Source organism: Cyprinus carpio, chromosome A18, assembly GCF_018340385.1.
Source record: "Cyprinus carpio isolate SPL01 chromosome A18, ASM1834038v1, whole genome shotgun sequence".
Lineage (NCBI taxonomy): Eukaryota > Metazoa > Chordata > Actinopteri > Cypriniformes > Cyprinidae > Cyprinus > Cyprinus carpio.
In genome coordinates this window covers 28,101,741-28,124,027 of record NC_056589.1, presented here as the reverse complement: position 1 = coordinate 28,124,027, position 22,287 = coordinate 28,101,741, and the positions used below count along the sequence as shown (strand labels likewise).

General features: G+C 34.8%; 1 pseudogene; it reads right to left on the bottom strand.

The window, feature by feature from the left end:
• Positions 1-594: 594 nt before the first annotated feature.
• Positions 595-22,287, bottom strand: part of LOC122148646 — a 45,617-nt pseudogene continuing 23,924 nt past the window's right edge.

Below are 22,287 nucleotides of genomic sequence, written 5' to 3'. Positions count from 1 at the left end.
TGTGACTGATCTCCCTTTATAGAGTGAGATATCAAAGATGCTCGTTTCTTTAGATCATCATCATCATCATCATCATCATCATCATCATCATCGTTATCATCATCATCTTCATCTCTTCAGAGTTTCTGGCTGCTGATGGGACTGAAGGCTTTGGGTGTTTGATCCTCCATGAAGGCCTCGATCTCCTCCACGGTTCGAGGAACGCAGGTCAGCAGCTCCACGCCGTCAGCCGTCACAGCGATATCATCCTCAATACGCACCTGAGACACACATGAGGAGAAAGAATCAGATAAATAACAGTCTGAACTGTTCAGAAATGTAGATTTATAATATCTGAAACAATATAGGTTTTGATATATTTTCAGTAGGAAATTTACAAAATATCTTCATGGAGCATGATCTTTACTTAATATCCTAATGATTTTAGACATAAAAGAAAAATCTATAATTTTGACCCATACAATGTATTTTTGGCTATTGCTACAAATATACCCCAGAGACTTAAGACTGCTTTTGTGCTCCAGGGTCACAGATGTCCATGCCTTATAATTACAATTTACAGTTTAGAGCTGGACAATAGTATAGTTTCCATGTGGCACAAATATAAACACTATAGATTTGCAATATAGTATAAATGGCTTTATGTGTGTGTGTATGCGGGTAAAATAAAATGTGTATTAGTTATTGGAAATGAGTTAATAATTTTGCAGTGGCATTGAGGATTTCAAGTGGAGATAAAGATTAAAATGAAGACACATATAGAAAGTAAATAATATATTTGAAGATTTATCTTAATCATATCAGCCCTCTAACATTCATCATTACTACACGCTCCAATATTAAAATGATGCATATTGCTTGAGATTCACCTCTAAATGCTAGCAGTATACATGGCCTTCAGGGCAAAAACAGAAAAAGAAGTCGAAGTGAATCTCTCCCCTTTTCTAATGTGATCAGCTCTGACCTCTGGATATCCTCCCACGTCGTGGACGTCGATGCCCAGCAGGTGACCCAGACCGTGTGGCATGAACACGGAGCCCAGATGAACCTTCAGCATCTCCTCCACGCTCCCACACAGGATCCCGATCTTCAGCAGCTCCTCCAGGTGAACCCGGTCAGCCAGACGATGCATGTCTGTCCACTTCACACCTGAGCACCAGTGAAGGGTCAGAGACGCTCATTAGACTGAGGTCAGAGGTCACTTTACAGATTAGGATCAAAGACAGTGTGCACGTGTTCTTTTAGAAAGTGCATTCTTAAACAACAGAACTCAAATTTTGACATACACTACTGTTCAAAGCTTTGAAATTAATTTTATTGACTAAGTACACATTCAATTGATGAAAAGTAACAGTAAAGACATTTATAATGTTGCAAAAGGTTTCCATTTCAAATAAATGCTGTTCTTTTGAACTTTCTGTTCATCTGTGAATCCTGAAAAATAAATAAAATCGCAAATGTGACCCTGGAGCACAAAACCAGTCATAAGTGTCAATTTTTTGAAATTGAGATTTATGCATCATCTGAAAGCTGAATAAATAATCTTTCCATTGATGTGTGGTTTGTTAGGAGGACAATATTTGTCTGAGATACAACTATTTTAAAATCTGGAATCTGAGGATGCAAAAAAATCTAAATATTGAGAAAATCACCTTTAAAGTTGTTCAAATGAATTCTTAGCAATGCATATTACTAAATAAAAATTAAGTTTTGATATATTTACAGTAGGAAATTTACTAAATATCTTCATGGAACATGATCTTTACTTAATATCCTAATTATTTTTGGCATAAAATAAAAATTGATAATTTTGACCCATACAATGTTTTTTTGGCTATTGCTAAAAATATACCCCAGAGATTTAAGACTGCTTTTGTGCTGCAGGGTCACATTTAGTATTTTGACCATCTGGGATTCTTCAGTGCTTGTACCTGGTTTGATGGCGGCCATCACGGCTCTGGAGGACTTCAGCACGGCTTCATAAATGGATCTCTGGTCTGCGGTGAACTTGCCGTTGGCTGGGAAAGAGCAGGTGATGTCGGAGGAGTAGCAGTAATACTCGCCGCCCATATCAAATAGACTGTCCGAGAAACAATCAGACAGAAGAATAAAGAGTTTGTATGGTTTGGATTTAATTTTATATTTCAAATACTGAGTATTCCTGCTTTATTGTATTGTATTCTATTGTTGCATTATTATTATTTTACATCTTTATAATGTACAAAGCTTCTATTTTTTTTAACTTTTATTATTGGTTATAGATTTCAACAAATCATTAAACATTTAACTCATGGTCTTGTGTAGGATCTGCAACAACATTTGAAATTACAATAAAAAATGCATAGCATAGAGTAAGCATTTTTTTAGGATTTTTAATTATGGCACAGAAGGTTTTTATTAATAATATTGAAAAAACAGTTTAATAAAGTGCAATACTTTTTTTTCTGAAAGACACTTCCTAGATTCTGTTATATCTAGGTAGTGCTATATTTTTTATTTTTTTTATTTTTTTTCTTTTTGGTATGGAGATAAATTTTTGAATTATGAAATTTTGGTTTTTTAAAATAATGATTATTATTAGTATTATTTTTCACATTTTATGATAAATGGCTTTTGAACCTGCGATGTACAATATAAAAGTTAGATAATTTGTAGTAAATTAGCTGCTACAAGCATTTGTTTCCCAAAAATGGTAAAAATGTCTTTCTCGTTTCTTGTCCACCAGAGGTCAGTGTGTGACCCGCTTATAACGAGATTGATGCAGCCCTGACCCAACTGAAGAGAGACCTATTCATCCACACTGACTGAAAGACCAAGCATCCATCAAACAAAACAACTGATACAGAGAACTATGTATTAAAATAATCAAGGAAACAAGTGAGAAAGAGGCAGATGGAGTAACCATGTCTCTCCATCCTGGATGCTTTTGTCATTGGGGAGACACCCCGGCGTGTCGTAATGCAGAATTAGATGAGTTATTCCACTGGCCGGCAAATTACATGTTAACATAACGCACGCAAAACAATATACGTCAACAACATTCTAATAGACATCATTTTTATATCTTTAAGGAAATTACAGTAACAGTGACAAATGCATTAATGGTACAGTAAGAGTTTTGCAGTGCTACTGTATTCAACAACAACCACAGTAATAGGGGAACATCACTTTGGGTGAACACTTCCAAGTATTACATTTATTTGACCTACAAAAAACTACTGTATTAAAAGAAACTTTAAATTTAAATTGTTATTGACTGAAAATCTGAGTATTATAAATAATCGTGATTTGCCATGTTTGGGTGTGTCATAGAAAATTTAAGATCTGCAGTGAAAAAAAAAAAAAGACTTAAATTTGAGTCAATTTGAGCTTAGAAAATACTTACATATCATATGCACTGAACTGTTGTGGCGCTTTTCTACACTTCATGCAGGTTCCAACAAACATTTTAGATGAGCAGCATTTGAGATTGAATCAAAACATGTCTGAGTTCCTTTATTCATCAAATGTTTGCTGCATTCAACTTTGAACTCAAGAAATGTGTTTTACTCTGGGTAAGAATGATATCTGACACCAAGAGCTCTCTCAAACACATACACACACACACACACACACACGCACACGGTAATGATTTCCTCTGGTCTGTTATTGCACTGTAAGTTCTTGTTCTGTTTGTGTAACTTGCCTCAGTAAGAACATCAGTAATCACAAGAACAGTGTAGCTGCCGGTAGGCGTTTCTGTTCTGCACGCAGCTAATTTGTGAGTTTTCTATTTGTTTGTGTGTGTTGGTGGTGCATTTACCTTCCACAGATGCAGGTGTATGAGGTGTGGCGCATCCTCCATTAAAGTAACAGTAATGCTGGAACAGACTGAAACACACACACAGTTCACATGAGCATCTGAGTCAATCTCAGTCAACAGAAAAAATAATACATTCTGTATAAAAAGAAAATTATGCATGTGTATACATATTTAAAATTGTTTTGCATTGCAAGATTATTTTCATGATATTCACCCCAATTCTCATTATCAATGAGCAAATTTACCAAAAAGAAACACGAGGACTGAAATCTGAAATATCAGCCAAAAAGCAGCACAGCTTTCATTGCTCCACAAGTGACCTGCACTAAAATTACAAAATCCAACATGAAGAGCCTGAAAAAGAGCCCGTCAGTCGATACAGATTGAAAAATGTAGTAGCCTCCAGAAAACCTTGAGTGACAACTTCGCTAACAACAGATCGACAAAAACGCTGATACGCACTGATATACAGCAGACCAAAGATTTCCATCTGCTGTGCGATAAAACCCTCAAACACATTAAAGGAGAGATCCGGTGAGACGCCAAAGAGGGCAAAGATCACAGAGACTACTCCGATACCCTAACAACCACTCAAACACCATAGCAACACACTAACAACCGCTCAAACGCCATGGTAACACACTAACAACCGCTCAAACGCAATGGTAACACACTAACAACCGCTCAAACGCCATAGCAACACACTAACAACCACTCAAACGCAATGGTAACACACTAACAATCGCTCAAACACCATAGCAACACACTAACAACCACTCAAACGCACGCCACGCGGCAACACACTGGCAACCGCTCAAACGCCAGCGGCAACACACTAACAACACGCTCAAAGCGCCACTAGCAACACGCGCAACAACCGCTCAAAAGCGCCATGGCTTACACACTAACAACCCGCTCAAGCGCCAATGGTAGTGACACACTAACAACCGCTCAAAGCGCCATGGTAACACACTAACAACCGCTCAAAGCGCCATGGTAACACACTAACCACAACCGCTCAAAGCGCCATGGTAACACACTAACAACCGCTCAAGCGCCATGGTAGTAACACACTAACAACCCGCTCAAACGCCATGGTAACACACTAACAACCCCGCTCAAACACCATGGCAGCACACTAACAACCACTCAAACACCATAGTAACACACTAACAACCACTCAAGGCGCCATAGCAACACACTAGCAACAACCACTTAGACATCATAGCAACTCGCTAACAACCACTAAAACTCCCCTAGCAACACACTAACAACAAATCAAACACCCTAGCAACACACTAACAATCACCTAAACACCAAAGCAATCATACAGCATCACACTAAAAACCATTCAAACACCCAATCAGCCACATATAGCAGCACAATAGCAGCCAGTCAGACACCCTAGTAACCACGCAACACACTAACAACCACTGACACCATAGCGGCCATACGACAGCACACTAACAGCCATCTCAAACACCCTAGCAACACACTAACAACCATTTTATACACCACAGCAGCACGCAACAACCGCACTCAAACACACATGGCAGCTTGCCTAACAGCCACTAAAACACCATAGCCAACACCCCTAGCACAACCACGCACAACCCCACCATGGCAGCACCGCTTACAACCACTCAAACACCTTTTCCAAGTAACACACTAACAACCATAGAACACCATGGCAACACCCTAACAACCACACAAACACCATGGCAACACCCTTACAACCACTCAAACACCAGCAGTAACACACTAACAACCCCTCAAACACCATGGCAACACCTAACAACCACACAAACACCATGGCAACACCCTTACAACCACTCAAACACCATAGTAACACACTAGCAACAACCACTCAAACACCATGGCAGCACCCCTAACAGCCACACAAACACCATGGCAACACCCACTTACAACCACTCAAACACCATGGCAGCACCCACAGGCAACCACTCAAGACCGCTAGTAACCACATAGAAACACTAACAACCACTCAGAAACACAAGCAGAAACAAATACAAACAACACCTCCCACCATCATATCAAGTTCTCTTTATAAAATGTCAAAATCTACTCTACAATCAAGATAAGGTAAAATAAAAAAAATATATATACAAAACAGAAAGATGACAGAAGCATCACACATTCTTCACCCAACAACAGGACATGAAATATGTTTCCGAAATCGCTGCAGTCCATTTACCTGACTGTGTGTGTGTGTGTGTGTGTGTGTGTGTGTGTGTGTGTGTGTGTGTGTGTGTGAGTGTGGTTCGTGGCAGCTTTAATTAAAGCATCACATGCTGCCATCAGGATGTCAGTGAGCAGGATTGATGCTGCTGCCACATGAAACAAACCATCATGACACATCAGACCATCAGAGGACGGGCTCTGAATCACAGCGGCGCTCTCGTCCTCTAATGGAGCCACTCTTGACTCAGCTCCGTTTGGGCTTTTCTCCTGTGATCAGCACAGAAATGCTTTCAAAGAAACGAGCCAAAGAAAAAATATGACCAAATGTCAAGTCTGTGTTTGCTCACCTGTGAGACATGATAATGATGTTTAAAAATCAAGCACCAATGCAGTTCAAATAAAGAGATTTTCACTTAGGACTTCTTTATTTTGAACCGATTTCTACCCAGGAAACCTTAAAATCTGAACACGAGAATTACAAAACACTACTGCAACTCTAAAAGGGTGTTATCATATTTGCATATTTACACGGTTAATATCACTGATTGGACAAGTATAATAACCTCTGTTTTAACAACTGCTTGTCTTAAATACACTTCTTGTATTAAAATTGCAAAATAAAATCTTCAGTTAACTAACTTCCCTCAGATGCTGAAACTAGACAGCATGTGAATGTTCCTGCAGTTGCACAAGGCTCATTAATATTCAGTGATTTGGTGTTACATTCTAGCGTTACACTGTATCACACAGGAAGTGCGCTTCATCACTCGGGGTTACAATGTTACTATCCACCTTTTTCAACTTTAGCCAGTGTGAAATATCACTTAACCCTGAATTAGACGTGGCTTTAACCCAGGGTTACAGAAATTATGCAAAAAGACAAATTATTAACCAACATCATGAATATTGCACATAAAACCATTTCTTCTTGTTCTCTTATTTGTTCTCTTATTTGAAATAATTAATTTCAGCTCACTCCAAACAGAAATCACTCAGGACACAGAATGAAAGTTAATAGATTATGAAAGGTCATGTGACTTTTAATTGGCTGATCCTTTCTGACAGTCATGAAAACTATGCTCAGTTTCGTTCTCATTATGAGGAAATGAAGTCAGCGATCAGGGAAACACTTCCTTCAGGGTCTGATCTCTCTGTGTGCTTATTATAGATTCAGTCATGCTAGATTAAATCACACGCTAACGGGAGACTTCCATATTGAAAGTACTTTTAATTGAGGACTAATTGTAGCTTGCCTCCAGGAAAAAGATCCATGTATATTTCCTATGACGGAATATGTACACTATCATTCAAAAGTTTTTACCACGTTTCATTTTTCCTTCTATTATGGCTATAAATGATAAAATGGCAAGCAGTAGTGAGCGAATGAGGACAATTACAATTGCTTCATAGAAAAGCCACAGCATGTAGTGTAGATAATTAGCTTTCCAGGGCATTTTCACCTTAGTTTCTGCTGCGTTCAGTCAGTGTGCAACACACATCTGTGCACTGATCACAAACTGCTATCTATTAATATTGGCTCTAAAAAATGAAAACATGCTACAGACTCCCTAATCTGAGCATTAAGAGCTGAAAACTCCTCTGAAATAACAAAAACAACTAATGAACAAACCAATGCACAATGCATACATTATGAAACATTAATATAACGGAAAAAAAACAGCCAGCAAACCAAGTGGAAAACCTTTTTAAATAACTACAAATAGTAACCGTGGAAGCCATTATGAACTGTCCTCGTAATGCTGAATGTTCACTATCAAGTGCAGCGATATCTTACACAGCGCTTCATGTCCGAGCAGCTCAGAATAGCTCAGAGGAGAGAGAAAGCCCTGTTAGAGTCTGAGAGGAGACTCTTTTACTCTGAAATGCTTCCATTACTCTCCAGAATCCCAGACTCCTCCTCTGCACAGGGATCTCCCTCAGCGCCGCACTGATCTCCGTCCAACACGCCGGCTCGCCGCAGGGCTCCGGGACACTTCCAGCTTTCTTACGAAAGACAGTCGAGAAATGCAATGCTGGAACAAGACTCACATGTGGGAGAACCTCAACCGCTCTCTGACATTTAAACACACTAGTTTAACACTAGCGAGATGCTTTGACATTGTCTGCACTGAGAGCATCTCAAGTTACTGTGATGTGCATTAAAATGCATGGTCCACGACTACAGTGTGTAGAAGTATACATTTCTGAATTTTATTGTCTATTTAGTAGGCATCTCACTTGGGTTTGGAAAAGACATTCTTTTTCTTCAGATCAGGGATTATCAAACTTTTTTCCTTTAAGCTAATATATATATACATATATAATAAAGTATACAGTAAAGTTTTTTAAAGTTTACCTGATATTTTATATTTCATTAATTTGAATATTTCATTAATTTAACACACATATTCATGGTTCTCTGATGACAGTTAAATGACATGCAGGTAAACAAATGTACTATATTATACAATACAGTATATACTATATTATATTACATAATATTATGTATTATAATTTTATTTTTTAATTTTTTATGATTTGATTTTTTAGTAAGTGCTTTATTTTGATGGTTTTATTTTAAATGATTTTCTTACATATTTATGATTTAATAATTTTTTGGTTTTATTTATTTTAAAAAAAATTTCATTATGTTGTAAATCATTTGTATCATTTTAAATGATTTAAATGTATTTAATTTTGATTGTTTTCATTAAAGTGGTAACTTTAAATTTCATATTTTTTATGATTAACATAATTTTTTAGAGTTTTTATTTTATTCCTAAACTATTTTTTCGATTATGATTAATATTTTTATCCTTTTAAATTATGTAAATTTATTTAATTTTTGAGTGGTTTCATTTTATTTAACGTAAGTTCCTTAACTAACATATTTATGATTATAAATTAATTTTAGCTTAAGGGTTTTATGATTGTTTTTATTTTAATAGATTTGGTTAAGTTAAATAATTTTTATTTAAAATGATTAATTTATTACAATTTTCTATAATTTAATGTATGTTTAGTGTTTTATTTTTTAATTTTTTACATTTCTATGATTTAAGTTTCAGAAGCCTTTTATTTTGATCGTTTTTAGTGTTTAAAATAAGTTATTTAAATTTGGCAAACCCTGCTTTAGAGAGGAATGACAATGTACCACGATAACAAGCAACGACCGATATCCCATCATGCTCTGGTGTGTTGGAGCTGTGATGCACCTGGAAGAACATCCCTGCTGCACATTACACATTCTCACCATCTGCACTTCCTCTTAAATGAACAATCACGCAGCAGCTTTCACGTGCTAAACTGAGAGCTTCAACATCAGGACAGATTCTGAATTTAACGCTCGTTCTGTCGTTCGGTTCCCCCAAAGTTCATCTATTCAAAGTGAGCTGCTCCAGAAACACACAACAGAAGTAAATCTCACTCACAGGTGTGATAATTCATAATTCATTCTGCCTGCACATGTGTAGTGACCCAAAAAATGAATACAGCATCCCCACATCACAATGCCCTGTTTTAAAAGCTCAAATGCACAGTTCCTGTAAATCAATACTGAATTAAAATTACTTTTGCTTACACTCATGTGGTTTCAAAGCTATATGAGTTTCTTTAGTGGAGACATTTTTAAGAATGAAACAATGAAGCTGAATGATGATGAATCTGAGCTCCAAAAAGCTCAGACGTACACTATGTTCACAAAACCTTTTTCTTGAGACCCTCTGAGATTTTAAGTGAATATTTTGATCATTAACCATAAACACACTTGCATGTTCATGGTTACTGGTCAAATGTCATGCGCTAAACAAATTACTTATTCTAATTACTTCCTTGTTAAAATTTCTTATATTAATTTTAAATGTTTATAATTTTACTATTTGCTTTATGATGTTTACCATTTGAATGTTTCTATTTTAAAATTACTTAATTTTGATTTAATAAATGGTTTCATACATTTTATTTTGATAATTTAAAAAAAAATCTTTTTTAGGTTTAAATTATGATTTTTATATTATTATTATTATTATTATTATTATTATTATTATTATAGTTCCCTTTTGAATTTAAATGTTTCATTTTTACATTTTTATGATTTAATATATTTCAAGAAAGTGTTTTAGTTTTATTCTTTTTGTTTCTACATATTTAAATTAATTATTTTAATATTTTATCAATTGTTTAATTTTAGGATATTTATATTTTAAAATGACTTATTTTAATTTAACAATTTTATGAATAAATTAATTATTTTTAGTTTTTTATTTTATTATTTTTTGTTTGCAAATATTCCTGGTTTTAATATATTTTTATGGCTTTTTCTAATTTTGAATGTTTTATGCCTTAAAATTATGTAAATTTTTCATTTAAATGATTTAATAAATTTTTAGTAAGTGTTATTCTTACTATTTTTGATTTTTTAAGATTTTATGATTTAATACAATTTTTAGCATTAAAATTAGATTTTTTAATTTTAATATAATTTATTTTAGTTGTACATTTTTATGGATTTTAAAATTAATTAAGTGTTTCATATTAATGATTTTATTTAAAATGTTATTATTTAACTAATTTTTTAGTGCTTTAATTAGATTTTTTTAATTTTTAGTTTTACATTTATATCGGACTTAATTTCAGTCTTTTTTTTTATTTGTTTTAATTTAAACCAATTAGTCCTTAACCTTCATTAACCTAATAGGCAATGAAACAAAGAGTCGATGACCCCACAAACACAGTCATTTCAATCCCATGATGCTTCTGCTGTCAGCACTCACGCCAAGATTCGAACGCTACATGTACCGAGGAAACAATAAATGTGGAAAGTGCAGCAGATGGTGGAGGCGGATCAAGCTGGATAATCTAATCTCAGTGCGCAGTAAATCCCTTGGAATCAAAATGCCGTGTTTTGTGGCCGGTTAGAGTGGACATTTCCTTCGGTAACCCGGACAGCTGCTTGTTATCACTTTCGGTTGCATTTTTAGGACAAGCCGTGCGTCCTTCACTCAGATTTCATCTGGATTTGTTCAACGGTCAGTCTTCAATCAGCAAGGCGATTCAGAGATAAACCCTAATGTCTCAGTCACGCATAAAAAACATTTCTCACTGGATTATGAAACGTAAATCTCAAGGATAATTACACAGGCAAAACAGGGAGTTTCCATATCGTGCACACACCTGTCCGTCAAACTCTGAAAGAAGAATATTCAAAATGATGAACATAAATCCAAGGATGGATTAACGCGATGCATTTCTCTTTAAGTTGCTAATGCTATTAATATTTCAAGCACAGTTGTTTTAATATGCAGTATAACTGTGTGATTCTGATGTGTGCAAACAAATTGTGCAAGATCAACATCTAAGAAATTTAATATAAAGAGAACAAACTAATTTTGTGCACGTTAACAAAAACATTTTTAAACATTAAGTTTTTTTAATATTAAGATCATAAATTGTGAATAAAGTTTTATTATTATATAATTTAGATTCCAGTTATTCCCATGCAACAACTCAATTTTATACTGCATTTTAAATTTACACTTTTTATAATTTAATATTTTTTCATGACATTTTTCATTTTGAATGTGCATTTTTAAAAAACGACTTCTTTAAATTTGACATTTTTATGGTTCATTAAAATGTTAATAAGTTTTTTTATTTTTATTGTTTTTATTTTAAAATCTATTGTTTTAGTTATATATTTTTATTTATTTGATTTATTTTAATTTAATTTTAATTTAATTAATTATGCGCACCTGTTAAGATGAAGACTGAAAAAAAGAGAAAACAAACACTTTGCCACATTAAGTTTTTTTAATATTAAGTTCGTAAATTGTGAATAAAGTTTTATTATTATATAATTCTGAATGATTGCATTTCCCATGCACTGACACTACTTGATAAATATAGAATATATGCACTTTTTTATGCAAGCTAGATATAAATAAGACATTATCACCGTTCCAAAATCTGGGGTGAGTGAGATTTTTTTTATTTTGTTTTTGAAAAAAAAAAAAAATTAAAAAGAAAGAAAAAAAGAAAAAGAAAAGAAACAAAAAGAAAGAAAAGGACAAAGATACATTATTGTTACTTTTCATCTTTTTTTCAATTTAAAGATGATTTCTATTTCAAATAAATGCATTTATAATGATGCAAAGATTTCTATTTCAAATAAATGCTGTACTTTTGATCTTTCTATTCATCTGTGAATCCTGAAAAATTAAATGCATCACAGTTTCCACAAAAAAATATTGTGCGGCACAACTGTTTTCAACATTGATAATAATCAGAAATGTTCCTTGAGCAGCAAATCAGCATATTATTATGATTTCTGAAGATCATGTGACACTAAAGACTGGAGTAATGATGCACAGAAGAAATACAGCTACATCACAGAAATAAATTACACTTTAACACATATTCACACAGAAAACAGCTGTTTTAAATTATAATAATATTTCAATATTTTTAATGTATTTTTGATCAAATAAATGCAGCCTCGGTGAGCAGAAGAGACTTTTTCAAAAACATTAAAAATCTTACTAACCCCAAGCATTTGAACAGAATGCACACGCATATATTATCATCAAACCCTAAATAAGTTTTCTTTCCGTGATTCATTACTAAACGCATTAACTACAAGAAAAGCATTCAATAAGTCTCTCCTCCAGCTCTTTCTAATTCCTGATCCTCTCTTTCTTTCCCTCTTTCTCGGGGATGTTTCCTGTGAGAGCGGCTGGAGTAAATACAGAGGGATAACGCTTGTAATTAGTGGCTCCGGGGCTCCGTCTTCTTTCACGGAAACTTCAAGCTCACTTAAATCACCTCTTAAATATGTGCTTTAAAAGCCACTTTAACAAGACGTCTTTATGTTCACACAAACTGCAATTAAAGTAAATGAGGGATGGAGTTTTAACGAGGTTCGTGAACACACTGCTGCTAGCCGTGAGAATAAATTAGGAATAACGATTGAAAATGGAGCACAGGTGCCGTCTAATAATAACCTGATGATGATTCACGGGATTCTGCGCTACAGATGTTAAAAGTCAACATGAATCACTCTCACAGAAACGGGATATTCAGTGAGAAAGAACAAAAAGGCAGCGCAGGAACTGATTGGATAGTGAAAAGTCTTACATTTCAGAATGAGTCAGGTGGATGAAGGGGCGGGGCTTAAAGTAAGAGGGATTAGTGATGTCATACGAAAAGGGAAGTTGTTCAACAAGTTCTCATTTTTCTTTCTATAATGTATCAAATTTACTTTGAACAGTTTTTGCTTTATTGATACATACCAACCAGTTGTAATTAGTTACCTAAAAAACCAATTTTTATTGTAAAATCATTAAAATTACACTACTTGTAACTCTTTGCATGAAGGTAAAACTCACAACCACAATCCTGGAGATAAAATAAAATCCCATTCTATATAAGAGAAAAATATAATATATATATATATATATATCTATATATATATAATATATATATATCTATATATATATATATATATACATAAACAAAATAATAAAAAAGTAAACGCACATAACAAAATGGCATCACGAAACTAAAAATCTAAACGAACTCTATTAGTTTTTAATTCAATTAATTCTATTTGTCATTGGGGTAAAATCAAGCTTGAAATGACATAAATATAAAATATTAGATGAGAAAGTTAAATCCAAAAAACTTAAATGTAAATTAGAAGTGTTGCCTTGGCAAGTAACTAAAAATATGCAACACAAAAAATATAAAAAACTAAAAACTTAAATATAACAAATAAAGATACATATTCAGATAAAAAAATCAAAAACTGATAAAATAAAAGTCAAGATCACAAAAATACTAAAACTGGGAAATATAAATTATGAATAAACACAGAGTAGTATAAACTACAAATAAAACTAAATAACACCTGTCCCTCCTACTGAATCCCAAGATATCACATTATAGAAGTTGATGCAGTTATTTATTGTCTTGTAACTCATAATTTTATATATTTGAGAATGTAAACTCATGCTAAAAACTATTTCATGATAAAGTAATAAACTCTTATCCTAATTTAAAACCCGTGTGTGTGTGTGTGTGTGTGTGTGTGAGAGAGAAATTGTGTGTCTGTGGTGTGTGTGTGTGTGTGTGAGAGGAGAGAGAGAGAGAGAGAGTGAGTGTGTTAGTGTGTGTGTATGTATTGTGTGAGAGGTTGTGTGTGTGTGTGTGTGTGTGTGTGCGTTTGTGTGTGAGAGAGAGAGTATGTGTGTGTGTATGTGAGTGTGTTTGTGTGTGTGTGTGTGTGTGGTGTAAGTGTGGTGTGTGTGTGTGTGTGTAGTGTGTGGGAGAGAGAAGATTGTTGTGTCTGTGTGTGTGTGGTGTGTGAGAAGAAGAGAGAGAGAGAGAGATGAGAGCGAGAGTGTGTGTGTGTGTGTATGTATGTGTGAGAGTGTGTGTGTGTGTGGGTGTTGTGTGTGTGTGTGGGAGAGAGTGTATGTTGTGGGTTTTGTGTGTGTGTGAGTGTGTGTGTGTGTGTGTGTGTGTGTGTACTGTGTGTGTGTGTGTGTGTGGTGTGTGTGTGTGAGGTTGGGTGTTGTGTGTGTGTGTTGAGTGTGTGTGTGAGGTGGTGTGAGTGTGTTGAGAAGTGAAGGTTGTGTGTGTCTGTTGTGTGCTTTCTGCACAGTGCTACAGTTGAAGGCTCTTTTGAGAAGCACCAAATCTCGAGTGAATTCGTTGTTTTTCTAATACCCCGGTTCACAACTCACAGAGACTTCACCAGGACCTGAGCTTCACCTGCAGGCACATTAATGGGCTGAGTCCCTGATCGATGATGAGATCAGTGCTCTCCTCACACGCTCACACCACTACAACACACACACACACACACAACACACAACACCACACACACAACACACACTAACACAGAACTGGAAGCCTCTCTAGTGAAATGAGGAGGTCTCAGAAGCTGCATTTTGCCTGGAGCCACAGTAAAATATGATCACATGAGCAGGTATCTCTAATGCTGATCATATGGCGCCTATAATCTTTTCCAATCCACTTGCTGTTTAATGCTAGTACCTTTATCAAATTCAGAAATTAACCGTACATTAATTACTGTGGACTTTCAATTTACCTGACTGTGCAAATAACTGTATGAAAGGTTTATTCCCTACAACAGCAGCTGCTAAAACCAACAGTAATATTGGCTACTGGACCAACTAATTCTATCTGAGAAATACAGATTAAAGAAGACAAGGTGTGTTGTTAAAGTTTTGTGAAGGCCCTTCCTGCCCATAACACGCCTCCTGTTATTGATTAAAGGCTCATGAAAAAGCCTGTTTTTCCCTGGAGAGCAGCGGCTCTGGCATGACATCTAGTCTCCGAAAAGGAGGAGCGCTTTGTAATCAGTTTTGGGAATAAACACATTTTCGGAGATGTCCGTCTCAGATCATGTTTCTGGCCGTATACTTCCTGGCAGCCTAAATTCGCGTCGTTATTCTGTACATAAAAGTGAAACTCATGCATAAGCAATCCTAATATAAAACTTATATAATAAATACTTAATTATAAAAGTGGCTGGATGCCAATTGGAGGTGTCAGTCTCACGCGAGCAGGTTTTATCTGCAGGCCCAGTGCATAGACGGACAGAAATGAAGTGGGAGGGAATCTCATCTCTCTCTCTCGTCTCTATGTGTGTGATGTGTTGCTCTCTCTCTCTGTGTCTCTGTGTGTGTGTGTGTGTGGTTGTGTGTGTCTCTCTCTCTGTGTGTGTGTGTGTGTTCGTGTGTGTCTGTCTCTATCTCATCATCTCTCTGAGTTGTCAGTCTGTGTGTCCTGTCGTTTGTGGGGGTCTCTCTATCTGTGTGGTGTGTGTGGTGCGTTGTCTCTCTCTCTCTCTCTCTCTCTGAGGGTCTGTCTCTCACCCTCCTTGTGTGTGCGTGTCTTCTCTCTCTCTCTGTGTGTTGTGTTGGTGTTGTGTCTCTCTCTCTCCATCTGTGTGTGTGTGTGTTTGTGTGTGTCTCTATCTCTACTGTCTCTGTGTCTCCTCTGTGTCTGTCTCTCTCTCCTCTCTCTCCTCTGATGTCTGTGTGTGTGTTGGTGTGCTGTGTGTCCTCTCTCTCGTGTGTCTCTCTCTCGATCATCTCTGCGTTGTCTCTGGGGTGTTGTGTGTGTCTCACTCACATTGGGTGAGAGCGGTCTGGGTGTGTCAGAAAAACTCTCTCTCAAATTGAATGTTCACAGCGTGTGTGTCTCTCTCAGAGAGGATAGATTTGTGGCGTGAGCGAGTATTTTTTAAGCAGCCAGTGTTCGAGTGTGAAATGACTTTCTCTTCTCTCTCTCTCTCTTGAACGTTTGTGTCTCTCAACTATGCCGTGTGTGTTCTCTCTAGGGTCACAGCGGTCGTCACACATAAATTGAGACACACTGAGAGCGTCTATCATCAGACAAACGTTCCAAATCTACTGCTAGCATGCGTTCAGTCGCATGAGAGGATTTAGAGAATATCCAATAAAAAAATTAGTGGTATTGTAATCATTGTCAATGGCAGTGATATATGATATGTGACTCAATAACAGTAACAGTAAACCTCTCTAAACTATTAGCCGTATAGAATTTTAATAATATAATGTCAACATGCATATATTATATATAAATATATATACACACACACACAACTTAAATCTTTGAATATACGTGCTATTGAATATATATTCTATATAGTATCAGATATATATATATACGATATATACATCCACATATAACACACACAAACACTTTTTTACATATTTATTGTACATTTTATTTAATGACAATTGTGTGCGTGTTGTGTGTTTATATATGGTCGATGTGTATCCAAACATAAATATAATACATTATAAATGAAATATTATTCTTTATTCTTAAATTAATGTTAATATTAAATATAATGTAGAGAAAGACTGTCAGTTTGCAATATCACTAAATCAGTTAATTAAATCTGGTTATTTAATAATCCGATTATTTATTTGATAATATCGTATATCATGAAACAAACAAAAACACATAAATAAATAAATAAATACACTAATATCCTCATCTATAGTTAGTGATTATTTAATTTATTTTCTTTTCAGACTGGGGGGGGGCCCCCCCCCCCCTATGTTGTAGGTTATGCTGCCTATCTGCGTAAAACGAACGTGTGAATCTTTATTTAAACAGGATTTTAATGGCTTAATATAATAATAATAGCCAAAAGATGGATTTGAAGATAGATTTGAAAAAAAAAAGGGGGAATTTGTCATTGGGATCAGGGGATGCTTTTGAACGGTGAACTTGACCTATCATCCTCCCTCACTTCTGAAATGTAATGGCCACTTTCACAAGACCACCCTCCAATCAATCTATATCGCAATTCCAGTCACACAACTCGGGGCTTGAAGATCCGGTTTGACTCAGAGAATATCCACAATAACAGACGTATACAAAGGGAAAAACAGCAATTTAAAATGGCTCTATATTAGAAAAAAGGTTGATATATAAACCCAAAGGTACAGACGGGAGTGATGAAAGAATGCTCCAACTCCTCAATTCTGGGATTTCTGTGATTCTATAAATTACAGAGCGGATCCCAAGGCACAGCACTTCTTTTTATTTCACAGTTTTCATCCAACTCCATACAGTTTAATATCACAAAGAGCGGTGAAAATTGTCTGCAGGCGCAGGACTCATGATCAAGCACACATCAGGGGGCTTTAACACTATCCTAAAATATACTTTCACATTACGCGAGTCTGAAACGTCAAGAGAGTTTGGAGATAAAAAGTCAGCTCGTTTCTGCTGTGTGATATTCTCAGGGACTGACAACAGAATTATTCATAAAGGACTGTATCAAACCACAGAGACACTGAGGCTAGGATGTATCATGATCATACGGAGTGGGATGCTACACAAAATATTGGGGTGAAATCATTTATTTTATAAATCTGTTACACTGCATGCAGTAATTTGCCAGCAAATAACTGAAATTAACAATTTATTGTTCTTTGTTGCTGATTCACTTACCAGTGCCAAGTCTCATAGGTTATAATCTTTGTTATTTTTACTTGCAAACAAGTACCCACATGATTTTCTTTTAATAGCTGTCGAGAGCACATGTGAATGAATTTCTCTCGCTTCTTGTTTGCGGGTTCATTGTGACCCAGGAAAGGATGTGCCTTGTCCTGGAAACGCTTGTTAAGTTCCTGCATTGGGGACTAAAACTCTCAGACTTGGCTCAACACAGAGTATTACAACGTCCCACAAAATGCTTTTGACAATGTAATTACTTTTTTGGGCTTGTTCCACACCTTGCCATTACATTTCGTCCACGTCCTGAGAGAATTTGCTCCATGTAGATCTCTCATCTGAATATTTTATCAACTTGGAATCTGGCTATATACATCTTAGATTCAATCCTATTTAATAACTTTTCTTTCAAGAAGCACACAGACGTACGCGGTTTCTTTTGTATCTGAATTGATGTTAGAGTCTAACTGATTTGAGCTCAGGGCATTCCTAACTTGAGGGAGAAAACATCGCAGAAATTTTCCCCCAAATAAGTGCTTTTCACTCAACAAATATTTTTTAAAAAATCACTCAAAAACTGAAATTTCCAAAATTATCTACAAATGTTTTTTTTTTTCACTCAAAAACTGAATATTGCAAAAATATCTACAAACAATGTTTTTTTTTTTACTCAAAAATGATATTGCAAAAATATCCACAAAATGTTTTTTTTACTCAAACACTTAATAGGTGCAAAAAATATATCGCCAAAAAAAATGTTTCACTCAAAAATTGAATGATTGCCAAAAATATCTACAATGTTTTTTTTTTTCACTCAAAAACTGAATATTGCAAAAATATCTACAAACAATGTTTTTTTTTTTACTCAAAAACTTAATATTGCAAAAAATATCCAAAAAAATGTTTCACTCAAAAACTTAATATTGCCAAAATATATATAAAAAAAATTCACTCAAAAACTGAATATTGCCAAAAAATTTTTTAAAAATTTACTCAAAAACTGAAATTGCCAAAATTATCTACAAATAATGATCTTTTTCACTCAAAAACTTAATATTGCCAAAAATATCTAAAATTAATGTTTTTTTTTACTCAAAAAACTAAATATTGCCAAAATTATACAGACAAAGTACAGGACAATGAGCAAGACAAAAATGCCAAGCAGTGAGGGGACAAACATAAGTAACCCCCGAGACTTCATCTCAGCATATTTATAAAACACAGAAAACACATCTGCGCGTGATTATTCACTTGCAGATTTAATCAAATCAATTAAGATCTACAGCTGTACTGATACACAAGAGGCGGCCAGTCTTAACTAATGCGTCTTGTGAATTCAGACAAGAAGGTCTAGCCTTCACATGAAGTAAAAGCAAACTCGAAAAGCACTCGGCCAGGGAAGGAGCAGAGATTGTGGGATAGATTTCAGCAGCGTCTTTCATCCCGGTATCGTCGGCTCTGCTGTCACCTGCGCAGCCTATTTATAACTTGTAATACCATAACAACAGCTGCACTGCTTTACACATACAATGCCAGAGAGACGAAAATAATGTTTACATGGTCTTCATGCTGGATCGTTAAATGGCAGAAGACATTAGAGGAACGCAGAGTAGTGAAATCATGGAGCGGCGTCCGGACACTTTCACGTCGTCGGCAGAGATCCCATGAAATTAAACTCAAAAAGATGAGTTGAAAGCTGCAGAGACAAGGAAGATAAAAAGACACCTAAAATTGAGTATTTGCTTTGTTTCTGAAACCCCTCTCTCACGCTTGCAGAGGAAGAAAACTGACAAAACAACACATCTAAACGCATTGAGGAAGACACCTCACCACACAAGCCCGAGACTCTTACATATCATCAAAACTAATAAAACACTGTGGATTCTGACAAGAACAGGTTTGCATGCACATATTGCAATTTACTTATATTCCATGCAAATGCATTACACTGACAGCAAGTAACTACTATACTGTACAATGGCTGCTATGCAAAAAAGGTACACCTGCTAGAATGGCTACAAACATACATGTTCAGCACCAGAGGGGGAGTAAAAAGCCACAGGATAATAATTGCCACAAGGCCCGATATATACTGTATATACCCTACCAGACAAAAGTTTTGAATAGTTATGTTTTTTTTTTTAAAGAAGTGTCTTCTGCTCACTCAAGCCTGCATTTCTTTAATAAAAAAATACAGTAAAAGAATTATATTGAAATATTATTGCAGTTTAAAAGCAGCTGTTTTTCTGTGTGTGAATCTCTGTTGAATTGTAATTTATTTCCTGTGATGTGCAGCTGTATTTTTTCAGCATCATTACTCCAGTCTTCAGTGTCACATGATCTTCAGAAATCATTCTTATATGATGATTTGCTGCTCAAGAAACATTTATTATTGTTATTATGCTGAAAACAGTGGAGTAGAATTTTTTTTCAGGATTCTTTGATGAAGATCAGCATTTATCTGAAATAGAAATCTTTTGTAACATTAAAAATGTCTTTATCATCACTTTAGATCAATTTAAAGCATCCTTGCTAAATAAAAGTATTTTTTTTTTTAGCAATAAATAAAAACCCCACAAAAGCTTTTATTTCAGATAAATGCTTTGATCTTCATAAGAAGAATCCTGAAAAAAATGCTTGTCAAAACTGTTTTAAATATTGTAAATAATCAGAAATGTTTTTAGCGAGGCAGCAAATCATGTATTAGAATGATTTCTGAATATCATCTTATAACTAGTGATGCTAATACAACTACATCACGAAAATAATACAGTTTACTATATGATACATAGAAAGCAGTTATTTTTTAAGTAGTAAAGAAATATTTCACAATATTACCTACTTTTGGATCAAATAAATGGAAGCAGTGAGCAGAAGAGCGTCTTTTAAAAAACATTAAAAAATCTTACTCTCTTCTCTCTCTGTATACATATATATGTATAGAGAGAGACTTATCTTTAATGCATATTTGAAATAAAAAATAAATGTCAAATAAACATACTTATAATTTTAGATGACAGCTGAAATGTATATATATATATATATTATATTAATATCACACACACATATATATATATATATATATATATATATATATATATATATATATATATATATATATATATAGAGAGAAATAAAACACTGCAACCAAATAAGTCACTCAATAATTCACAAACAGGTAAGAATAAAAGTTCAACTCTTTATTTTCTCTGAGTTTACAGCAGATTCATCTGTGGTTCCTGCCACAGAGTCCCGAACCGGATTGAACTCATCGAGAGCCGAATGAATGAAAAACAGAGGAAGAGAATCTGCTTTGGCCCTGCAGCAGCAGGAAATGGAAAGCGCGAAGGCGGAAAGTGAGCTGCGCCATACGAGCTTGCCTCAAGCACAAGCGCTTAACTGACAATGGGTTAAAGCCAAAGGTTTGAATGCCTCAACTCTCTGGCTCACAGGATACTTTAGTTAACTCCACTACCCCTGAGGGACCAATCATGTGGTCAGACTCGGCCCGTGCATGCTGGCAACCCTCACTTCCAAAATAGAGATCCAGATGAGCAATATTCACCCATTCTGGGCTAAATAACACGACATTTGTTCATCCTGTTATTCTCCAGAAGAGAAGAGTCCCACGACACAAATCTAACTTCATCATCCCAAATATTTCAAACACCTAGATTAAATGGGGTGAAGAACTACAAAAAATGTCAAACCAAATAAAAGATTTAAACCGACAAAAACTAGTTTTTTAATATATATATATATATTTTCTGTATAAATGTGATGGACTTTTTGACTGTGAAATACCTGCACAATGATAAGGGATTTAAGAAGTTTATTACAAATATTAAAATATTGGCACATGTACAGGTAGTTTTATATTAGTGGTGTTATCGGGTCATATTTGCCATTTTTAATTACTTAATTGTTGTATTTACATGTGTCGAAGCAGGACTTTTATTTTGACAGATGCACAGGATCTTCTTTTTAGTTCATTATATATATATATATATATATCTCTATTAAACTATTTCATATATTTAATGTAATATTTAATAATTTTTTATATTTAATATTTTCTTTTTTTTCAAGTAAATAAAGGTTACTTATTTAATCTATTTATTTTTCTTTTTTTAGTGGTTTTAGCTTACTGTAATAACTTGTTATTATCTCGAAAGCCTAGGGATATATAAGAAAGCCTAATTTTGCAATCTAATTTAATTAACATAAATTACAAAATGTAATAAAAATAATGTTAATAATTA